Below are 11,800 nucleotides of genomic sequence, written 5' to 3' on the forward strand. Positions count from 1 at the left end.
TTGATTGATTGCCTCCCACAGGGATCAAGCCACAATTGGTATGAGCCCTTGGCTGGAATCGAACCCTGGACCCTTCAGTCTGCGGGCTGATGCTCTATCCAATGAGCCAAACTGGCTAGGGCCCTCTCACCCTTATTTCATATTTTTCAATCACTTACAAGTATCCTTTTAATTAAAAACAATAAATACTCTTGTTTAAGTGAAGGGGTTGGGCCAGTACTTACGCTTTTAGCAAAGCTGACCGTCTTCCTATTGGGTATAAGAATAAGGACTTTTAAAAAAGACAGTTTCATCTCAGTTCTGCCTGCCACATATTAGCTATATTGCCTAGGACAAGTTTCTTAATCTCTCCACTCAGTTTTCCTTTTTTGAAAATGGGCATATTAAATATTAAAAATACTATGTTATAGATGTGTAAAGATTCAATGAGATAACTTACTTTAAACACATAGCATAGGGTCTAACACAGAGTTAGTGCTCCATGAATATTAGCTCTTATTACATAATTTACTTTTAGTAATACTATATATATATGTACATAAGCATGAGTACACATATACACACACAGAGCATCAGTGGTTGATGCTGTCCTTAGTAATTTTTCTTCTCTCTGTATATTTGTCCATAGTAAGTTTCTCTTTGTATATTTGTACATAATAAGTTTTCTGTTAAAAACATTTATCATTTTCCTAGTAAGAGAAAAAGTACTAAAAGTTATTTTCCTAATTAATAATACTTGGCACTGCTAAAAGTGTGGAAAATGACTACTTTTTTCATACCACTGCTGGGAAATAAACTTGCTAAATCTTTTCTGAAGAATGCCTTGGCAATAAGTATCAGAAACATTAAAATTTGCAGACCATATGACTAAGCAATTCCATTTCTAGCAATTTATCCAGATGAAACTATTGTACAGTATATATGCACAAAGATTCATCCATACATATGTTCAGTACATCAATTATAAAAGCAAAAACTGGTAATAACTGAATCCTGTATATGAATTAGGGTCCTGTGTAGTCAAAAAATCATTTTGTAGAAGAGTGTTTAATGAAAATGTTTAAATGTTCACAATACACTTAAGTGAAAAGAGACAGTTATAAGAATTATGGGCAGTATAATTTTATTTTTGTAATACACACACAATCCAGAAAGAAGTTATTTAAAAATATATCTAAATGGCAACAATTATCATCTCTGGGTAACTGGATCATGAGTGACTTCCTATTTTCTTATTTGGCTTTATCTGTATTTTTCAGATTTCCTACGAGAAACCTAAATTATTTTTGGATGTAGAAAGAACCAATGCTATTTTCAACAAGTTCATCATAGATAAGTTAGAAAATAAAAAATATTATATAGAAGAAAATAAAGTTATCCACAATTCTACCACTTAGAACTAACCATTATTAACAATTTCTTTTTGTATTTCTTTCAGTCTTTTATATGAATTTGTGTACAATCTTTTCCACTCCCCTCTTCTATCAAATTTAGGATCATACCACATGTAATGTTTTGTATTCTGCTTTTTTTCACTTAACAGACCATGAACATCTCCCTAAGTCTTGAATACTTTTTAAAACAATGTTAGGAACAAATAAACTAGTGGGACAAATGTGTAGAAACTGATGTATAAAGATTCATTAGAAAGTGAACAAAGCAAGTTGCACAGCAGTATTACAGGATGAGCATATGAAATACTCACAAAGCACTTAATTTTGGTTATTTCTTAAGAGAAGGAATTGTGGGGAAATGTTTGGAGGTTAAAAATTTTTTTTTACTATATCTTTATTGACTTCAGAGAGGAAGGGAGAAGGAGAGGGAGGGAGGGAGGGAGGGAGGGAGGGAGGGAGAGAGAGAGAGAGAGAGAGAGAGAGAGAGAGAGAGAGAGAGAGAGAGAAACATTAATGATGAGAAAGAATAATTGATTGGCTGCCTCCTGCACACCCCTTACCAGGGATCGAGCCTGCAACCCAGGCATATGCCCTTGACCAGAATCGAACCTGAGACCCTTCAGTCTGCAGGCCGACACTCTATCTACTGAGCCAAACAATCTAGGGCTGGAGGCTTAAAATTTTAAAATAATGTGAATACTGTTATCTCTGGAATCAGAAAAATAATATGTAATAATAATACATGTATGTAAATACATAATACCTGCATTAATTAGTGAAATTGGATGAATGACAAAGCCATAATTTGCCTCTATAATGCATCAATAATTTGTATTTCAACATAACTGCTTTATACTTAGAATATTGATTTAAAATATTTCCTTTGTATTACAGAAGGCTTGCTATTTCTATCATTTAATCCTTCTCTCTAGCTTTGATCCTGTCAAATTTCCTAAAATACTGAACTGCCCTCGTCATTAATGCTCCCTTATAGGTTTAGAAATTCCAGAAATCAAAAAAACAACACAAAAATCACGTGGTAAATTTGTGCAAGATAAAGTAACTGGTGGTTAGCAACCTGAGATAAAATAAAAATACTGTAAATAATGTTCTGGGATTTTACATACTGATAGTGCCGGAAAATCTCCTGGCAACGTTGCTAGATGGAGTCTTCTTGGGATTCGGCCAAGGATTTACTTTAATCCTTAGGAATTGTGCAATTTGAGAAGTGAAGCTTCGATTTCACTTGTACTTAATAGCTATTCTTTCAGACATGTGTATTCTTTGTTGATGTTATTGATCTAAGGGCATGTTGTACACTTACTGGGCAAGAATGGCATTCTTCCTTTTCAGAGTGGCATCTAGCTCCTCTATTTATGGCGTGCCATCATCTGTGGCAACGAGCAGATTAAAGTGCTTATTAAGGCAAAATGACAGCAATAACAAAATAAAAACCAAGCCTAGTGTTGAACAGTATAAACCGTCTAATACTCTTACATGTTTTTGGTTTTGCTTACAAAATAAAAGCTGGCTTCTTGCAAAGCAACTGCACCCCAGGATTTTGCACTGGCCACCATGGATCTAGCCTCCACAGCAGACAGGATGGAGAAAGGAGATTTCGGAGAGGATCAGGGAGGTGAAGCAGATAGAGCACAATCCCTATAGGGCCCTCTCTCTGTCCTACCTCTCCCATCCATCTGTGACAGACCTGAGAAGAGGAGGGTGGAAGAGGACACAGGAACAGGACAAGGGGTAGATAGATGACAGTTGTTTGTTTACGTCATTTCACAAAATATCACAGCTAGGAGGAATCTTAAACACATTGAGCTCGACTCCTCCTTACTCTAGACTGACGGGCCAGAGAGAGAAAGGAACATGCTCAACACAGTGCAGCTGGTAGCAGAGTTGGCTCTACAACCCAGCCAAGGTATCCCCTGCATGTTCTTTGTAAGAAACAATGGCCAGGGATGGCACAGCTAAATTTTCAAAGTAGAGTTGGTTTGCTGTAGACACATTTCCCCTTTGAGGTGCCCTCCACTTCCAATCCCTAAAGAAAGACCCAAGGCCCTCAGGGGGCTCTCCAGCCACCCCACAGCCCAGCAGCTCCAGCGCAGGCTCTATTCTTTCAGTTACTGATGACAAACAGCTCTTGGGAAAGAGATTCCTTTAAGCAAATTCACATAAACATTCTAACTGGTACTTTATCTCCCCAATCTTCTCAGTAGGATTACTTTGGAACCCAGATGAATTTCTAAATGTTAAATATTTAAGGCAGAATGAGGAAGGGATTTTTATCTCTCTTAGACTAGTCAGCCCGTGGGGCAGAATTAGTCATGGTCTTGCTCTATTCCAAGTCATAAAGGAAGGGCTCAGGATGCAGAAGAGGCCAAGGGGCAGAGGTCCTTTGTTCCAGGTTTAAAAAAAATACAGCAAATTTAGCGATGGAAGTCTTGCTTCTATAAAAAGGCCATTATAACTGATACATACTTGATAAAGGCAATCAAAGGAAGAAAGGTATAAAGTATTTGTATACCTATAAGATACTGCCATGTATTTATTTTATTTTAAAATTTATTTTTAAGTACTGTGAACTGTCCAGGCATTAACCCAGCAGAGCTCTGGAGTTTGGGGCAATAGTAGCCCTGGGTTACATTTGGAATCTGGATTAGGAAGTGGATGAGGGACATCTACTGGAACCCTTGAGGGCAACTCATGACTAAGAACCAATGATTTAGAGGGAATATTTGATAAAGACAATTTTGGTGAGGGATTTTTTTTTCTAAATGGGATTATATTTAAGGAATAGCAGAGTATAGAGCATCTAAAGAGATGTCAATCTCTAAAATAAATATATTTTAGTGGGAGGATAAATGGTGATGGATGGAGACTTGACTTGGGGTGGTGAACATACAATATCATGTACAGATGATGTGTTGTAGAATTGTGCACCTGAAACATGTATAATTTTGATAACCAGTATCACCCCCAATAAATTCAATAAAGAGGAAAAAATAAGAAAAATAAAAAAGAATTGTAATTTAAAAAAATAAAACAAATCTATTTTAGGATTTGTTTGAATTCAATCTAAGATTATTTTCAAATTTAATTTATATAACATAGTGCTGGTGCTTTATAGGGGGTTCTTACATTAGACAAGATTAAATATGGGGTGATTGCTCAGGATGAAAATTGCAGGTAGTAGATTTGCAAATCTAGGAGGAAGGAAATTGAATAATGGAGCAGGTGTTTGTCAGAGCAGAGAGTGGAATGATGAGTATTTGGTAAAAGAAGAAACTTGAGAATAATAGGGTAGAGATTCAAATCAAGAATAGTAGATGCATGGCTAGAACGAAGGATAAATAGGAAAGAGGAAGGTATGAATAGTGGAAAGGTGATCTTGAGATGGAGACTGTTGCAGGACAAGTGATAAATACCAATTTTTCATCTTCTTCCCTTTTTTTTCCCTCTCTGCAAGTGTTTCTTAAATTTGGGACTGACTTTTCTTCTCACTCAGCACTTCCTCACTGCCTCAGGAAGTGACACTGTGCATATAATTTTAATTTCTGGAATACACAGATTAAATTAAGACTTGGATCTCTTGTTTTTTTCTCTAGTTGTTTCCTACAGCTAATTATTCAGGACTGCTTAAGGAACACAAAATTAAATTGGTTTTGTGTATTCCCAGACCTCACATGCCTTTTCTTCACAATTTAGTTGTTCCTCCCCAGCCAACTCTTCTATCTTTGATGATTCCAACCCCTCAGGAAATCTCCTGGCATCATGGTCAGATTATTTCATGATGGTGGTGTTGGTGAGTTCTTTAAGTCTTCTGGTGAGGTCTTAATTTGTGCCTTTCTGCTGAAACCGGTTTGGCTCAGTGGATAGAGTGTCAGCCTTCGGACTGAAAGGTCTCAGGTTTGATTCTGGTCAAGGGTATGTACCTTGGTTGCGGGCACATCCCCAGTAGGGGGTGTGCAGGAGGCAGCTGATCGATGTTTCTCTCTCATCCATGTTCCTAACTCTCTATCCCTCTCCCTTCCTCTCTGTAAAAAATCAATAAAATATATTTTAAAAAATTGTGCCTTTCTGGTTAACCCCACTAGGCTCTTTTTTTTTTTTTTTTGGTGGCTACTTATTCCATTAAAGGCTTAATTTCCTCTGTTTTTGCCCAGTACTTGATAACCTGATAGTGTTTGCTAGATAATAAGCAAACATTTAAAATAGTGTCAATAAACTAAATTGGCATAAAAAGAAAAACTTGGCATTTTTCTTTGCTGAAAAGAAGAGCCTTTTCATGTTGGAAATGCAAAAGGCACCAAATGAAAGATGAGCAGCTGAATGGGATGAAGGTTCATGCATGCTTCTTTGGGAGGAAACACGGTAACCACTGTATTAAAAATATTCTATGCATTTCTTTTATGTGGCCACATTTTAATTGCAGAAGTCAATATATTCCAAAAGTTGTACAGTAATAATATTTATTTAGCTTTTTATAAAAGTAATAATATTTATATAGCTTTTTATATTATAAAGCATATTAGCATAATTGTTTCATTTAATACCTTGAACCACCTCAGGTGTTAAAATTCTCATTTTAGGTAGTGTTCTTATTTTAAGAGTTGAAGATGCCGATAATAAAAGGTCATGACCTGTAAGTGGCAAAGCCAAAATCTGACCTTTGGTAGAATGTCTTTCTAGTTGAGAGAGAAAGAGGAAAAGCGTGGAAAGACAATGGTACCCGTCATCCTGAATACTCAAAGGTGCTAGGGACCTTTTTTATGAGAAACTTTTCGTGCAATTAGATAAGCCTTTTTCCTCAGAGCACACAGGTGACCACTAGCTGAAGTCTGCTGGACGGGAGGATGAGTGAGGAGAACTGGTTTAAAAGCAAAAAACACCCATCAGGACCCAAACTGACTGTTTATTTGGGTAAAAGGTAGAAAACATATAGTCAAGCATCTACCCAGTTATCTAACACAGCTATGAACATTTTCTCCCAAAAAGAAGGTTTCTCTTAGGCCACTGTAAAGAAATCCAGGAAATTTCTGGCAAGAATGTACTCATCTATTTGGTCAAATACAATATCTGGGTCATTCCTTCACTACCGTGTTTTAGATTTTCTGAATGGGGTTGTTACACATGTTTCCTGAGAAGATGATGTCCTCCTTGGGAGCATAGCAGCCTTGACTAAAATAAATAAGATCCACAGATAGAGGCGGAGGGTAGCAGGGAAGAATGAGAGTCCTTGGAGAGTATTTATAGCTCTAGGCTAAATAACTTCAGACCCTATGCCTTACATTAAGTGTGCATATTATTTGAGAACATGCTTCTCAACTGTAATATATGGTACGCCATTTAAAAACATACTGTTTCAGTTATTTATTGCTATATCACATATCATCCCCAATCATAGTGGCTTAAAACAAGAATGATTTATTATTTCCATAATTCTGTGGGTTGACTGGGCTCAGCTGGGCAGTGACCCTGTGCTAATTGCTGCTGGCTGGCGACACAGCTTTGATTACATTCAGTTGGTGGCTGCACTGAGTGGGAAGGTCTAAGAAGGCCTTGGTCCCCTCCAGTGGTCTTTCTCTCCACGTGGTGTCTTATCAATGGTAGTCCAGCCTACGCTTCTTTACAGCATGGTGGCTGGCTTCCCTGGAGACAAAAAGCAGAAGCTGCCAGGCCTTGTGAGGGGTAGGCCCAGAGTGGCACAGTGGCACCTCTGCTGCATTCTATGTGTCTAAGGAAGTCACGGGTCACAAGGCAGGGAGGAGGGAAGGAGACCTCCCCTCTTGGTAAAAGGAGGAGGAAAGGATCATTGCAAAAGGCATGTGGGATGGGAGAAATGGTTGCAGTTATCGATGGAGATAATCTACTGTATCCTTTCAAGCATAAGCACGGTTAAAAATAATGAAAGCAGAAAGGTTAGTTCAAAAGGAAATAAAAGAATTGAAGCATATTTAAATAATGACTTCATTCATTATTTTACTAATTGTTTTTTCTCCCTTTTTTTAAAATCCTCACCTGAGGATATTTTTGCCATTGCTTTTCAGAGAGAATGGAAAGGAGGAAGGGAGAGATAGAAGACAGAGAAACATTGATGTGAGGGAGACACATCAACTGGTTGCCTCCCACATGACTGGGGCGAGGGATTGAACTGCAACCCAGGTACATGCCTTTGACCAGGAATCGAACCCGCTACCTTTTGGTGTGCGGGCTGATGCTCTAACCGTGAGCCACGCCTGCCAGGGCTGTTTTTCTCTCCTTTGATCATTAGTCTAAGTTTGGTCTTGAGCCTTTTTCACCTTTTTAAACCACAGAAACTATTGTGATAGCCTGGAATTGAAGTGTCAAGAAAATCTCATATTGTGTAGCTTAATTATTGTAAAGAATGAGAGAAATGTTCTGATAAATTGAAAGAAAAAGAATCTTACAGCCTCAAAGTAAAGTTGTAAAGATGTTCTCAGGAGTGAGCATCTAGCCGGTCAGACTGGAAAAGATTTTGTTCGTTTCCCCATTTGTGAAACTTTCCAGCCCAAAAGGAACAGTTGGCATGCCAGCTGTTCAGATATTCCAACTGATGGGACATTAAATAAAAAGTTCTGGAATTTATATGTGACGATGACAGGTTTTTTTTAACCTAAATACAAAGCATTATATATGGACTAATAGCTGAATTAAAGGGAAATAAGGAGACAGAAATATTTCTAATTTTTATTAAAATAAGCTAGAGGACGCATTCAGGTTGTTATATATACAAATGTAAAGTCACCAAAATATTTAATCCCATACTAAGTTTTCTATATATCTTAAGCTAAGTTTAAAGAATGTTATGTATTTATATAGTTAACATAATACAACTAAAAAAGGTGTTGTAGTGAATTGTTTTTAGCAGCATATATTGCCATTATGTTAATTATCAAATGCTAATTAGTATATCGCCTTAATTTCATGTGATTTGAAATATGTTCTAAAGTAATAAGTAAATACACAATGTCCTCAATGGACAATATTGAGAGATATGGTTAGATAAGGTTAGTTCACAACAGAAAAGAAAATTTTAACTTTAAAAATACAAGTCATTTATATGCCTGTTAAGTAGGGTAACCCAATTCTCAGCTTATGTAAATTATAGGTTAAATATAAAGTTGACTGAACCCGAGACCCTGCTGCTGAAATATAAAACGAATATAATTCAGATATATTTGTAGAATTCCATTAAGTTATTATTTACTGAAACTACTAAAAGTTTCACTGAGGTTAGAAATGTACTAAACGTTCTTTGCCTTAATGGTTATCTTAATGTTTCACAGCATACATATAATTTCTAAGTTAATAAGAGTTAGATTAAAACATCAAAGAATTATTACACATTATTCTGCATTTTAAAAGCACACCAGTTTTAGTTACATTAAAATCTAGTGATCATTAGCTCTAAAATCTACTTTAATTTATAAAATTTAACCTCCATTAGATGGTTGTCTATAAACTCCTATTGACTTGATAGAACTAGCAGGGAGCAGTTGTGTGTGTGTTTCTGTGTGTGTGAAAGGAATCAAGCAAATGAGAGATGAGAGAGAAATAAAGAGTGACCTCCAAGCTCCTGGCTACATCATAAATACCCAAGTTTACCTTGGTATTGTTAGTGCAGAACAATCTGTAGAAAGCATCTTCTGGTGGAAGATATGCCCAAGACACCAAGCTGGAGCGGAGCCTTAGATCATCTAGATTATCTACACTCTTATTATACAAACTAGCGGCCCAGTGCATGAAATTCGTGCATGGGTAGGGTCCTGAGGCCTGGTCGGTGATCAGGGCCAGTCTGTGGGGCAACCTGCAGGGCGATCAGGGAGGCCCCTACTGGCACCTGCCTTGGCTGGCCTGGTGCCGCCCACTCGCCGGCCCTGCCCCCCGCCGCCGCCAGTTGCCTCCCTCTGTGGGGCAACCGGCAGGGCAATCGGAGGGCCTCTGCTGGCACCCTCCTTGGCCGGCCTGGCGCCTGCAGGCTGGGGGCAGCGCCTGCGTTGAGAATCTGCCCCCTGGTGGTCAGTGCGCATCATAGCGATCGGTCATTCCACCATTCGGTCGATTTGCATATTAGGCTTTTATTATATAGAATGGGAAGATGAAGGCACAGAAAAGTTACACATCTACATAGAGAGTTGCAAGCCAGGCCTAGAACCTGGCATCCTATCTCCCAGGTCATGTGATGTTTCTATTATTCTCTAAACTACCACTCTTAAAAATTTTTTGTTGTCTACTAAAACAAGAATGAAGTTATTGAGTTAAAGATTTTAATCTAATATAAACACATACATGTACCCAGAACATTACTTTAACCTGTGTGTGGCCTTTTCTCTCTCTGTCTTAACTATATGCATTAAAAACCTGTATATTTGTGATTCATCTAATATCTTACACTGACTCCTCAATTTTTTCTGTTTGTGGAATTTTAGGAACATTCCTCTTCTGGTAACATGTTTTAATTTTAAAAAAATGCTTTGGGATTACTCTGTGCCATTTGCTCCAAAACCATGATTAGAAATCATTGATGGTGACAAATGATCAAGAAAGTGATATCTTTTTAAAAAAAATTATAATTCTATAGCAAGTAAGCTAAAGAACTATAAAATATTTTCAGAACTAAAATTTTTGTCAAAAGAACTTACTAATTTCCTCCTTTCTTGTAGTTTGGGGAATCTGCAAGAGCAATGAATGAAGAGTGTGATATCGCTTAGAACAGTGGTCGGCAAACTCATTAGTCAACAGAGCCAAATATCAACAGTACAACGATTGAAATTTCTTTTGAGAGCCAAATTTTTTAAACTTAAACTTCTTCTAATACCACTTCTTCAAAATAGACTCGCCTAGGCCATGGTATTTTGTGGAAGAGCCACATTCAAGGGGCCAAAGAGCCGCACGTGGCTCGTGAGCCGCCGTTTGCCGACCACTGGCTTAGAAGATAGAAGAAGGACATCTACTCTCTGCTCACCTCTTCCTTCCCTGACTGAGGGCTGTGTCTCTACCTAGTCATCTCCCTAATCCCAAGCCTTCAAAAGCCTACTGAACACAACTTTTGAATGCTTCAGTCTAGTTAAAATAATCTTCAAAAAGTGACCCTCTAAAAGCGCTTTGTGGTTGGGGCAAGCAGGAACAATCACTACATTCAAATATTCAGGTGGGGCCACTCACCGCGACAGCACAGTATTGGTGCAGCACCAAAAAATTATATACAAATTAAAAAGCTGGAAGGCTGGCACAGGTGAGGCAAGGCCCAGGTAAGCCGCAAGCCGTACAAGAGTGAGGAAAGGCGTGATTACAGAAGCCTGCGGGCTTCTGTGAGGATAAGTTCAACAAAAGTCATGACTTCATTTGGGTCCCAGACCCAGAGGTGCATCTGTTTTCCTGTGGCTGAGAGAGGCCAGGGGGTCTGTGCAGCACGGAGTGAGTCAGAGAAAAGCTCAACCGGAGATTTGTGCGCCTGAGCGATTCAGGCGGCCCCAGTGCTACGTGGCCTGGGTCACGCAGGGAGGCCAAGCATGCAAACGTCATCAGAAGAGTATGGTAATGTGACTGCATCAGAATCTTTTTCTAAGCATTACCTGCTTTCTCCTCTCCAGTCATACATAAATGATGGATTTGTGTAAGGGAAAAAAATTTGAGAAATGCTAGTTTCAATTTGCAAATGTAAGCAAAAGTAAAGGAAGACGATTACTCTCCCAACCTCTGCCCAAATCTTCATTGTTGTCTGAGGCACAGTTAGGAGCAAGATGGGTAATGGAGTCTCGTGCTGTCCTGATTTCTGCGTGTGCAGCTTACTAGTACATGCGCATAACAAGAGCTGGAGTAGCATGAGTGGTATGGCAATGAAGAGGCTTACAGGATAAAAACACTATGAAAGCTAAAAAGAAATCTTTTAGCAAAGTTGCCTTTTATCTTTTATTTCTCATTTTCCTTGCACCTGTGGTATCATCTTATTAAAATTTCAAGAGACATACAACTCTGAAGAGGCGCATTTTCTTAATAATAAGAGGAAAATAAGTCCCTAGCAGCTTATATTCACACTCAGAATGTTAAATGGCCAAATAAGCCCACTCAGAATGCCCTTCCAGTGAGCAAGGAGCCACTGCTTAGATGCCGTAATTCTTTAGTAAAGAGATGCTCCCTAATGATTGAATGAGATTCTCTGGAAGTTTATAAGCCAGCTTTACAAGTGCAACGGACTTTTAAAGAGGAAAGTAAGTGTTGTGTTTTCTTAAAAAATACTTTATGCTTAGTGCCTTAGTGCCAGATACAAGGAATTTCTGAACTTGTGTGTATCTGCAAAATGTTCAGGTAAGCATGCTGAACCTAGGAGCAAAAAAGAGTTGATGAAATAATCTTAATATTTACTGATAGAAACC

Source organism: Cnephaeus nilssonii (genome assembly GCF_951640355.1).
Source record: "Cnephaeus nilssonii genome assembly, chromosome: 15".
In the NCBI taxonomy this organism is placed as follows: domain Eukaryota; kingdom Metazoa; phylum Chordata; class Mammalia; order Chiroptera; family Vespertilionidae; genus Cnephaeus; species Cnephaeus nilssonii.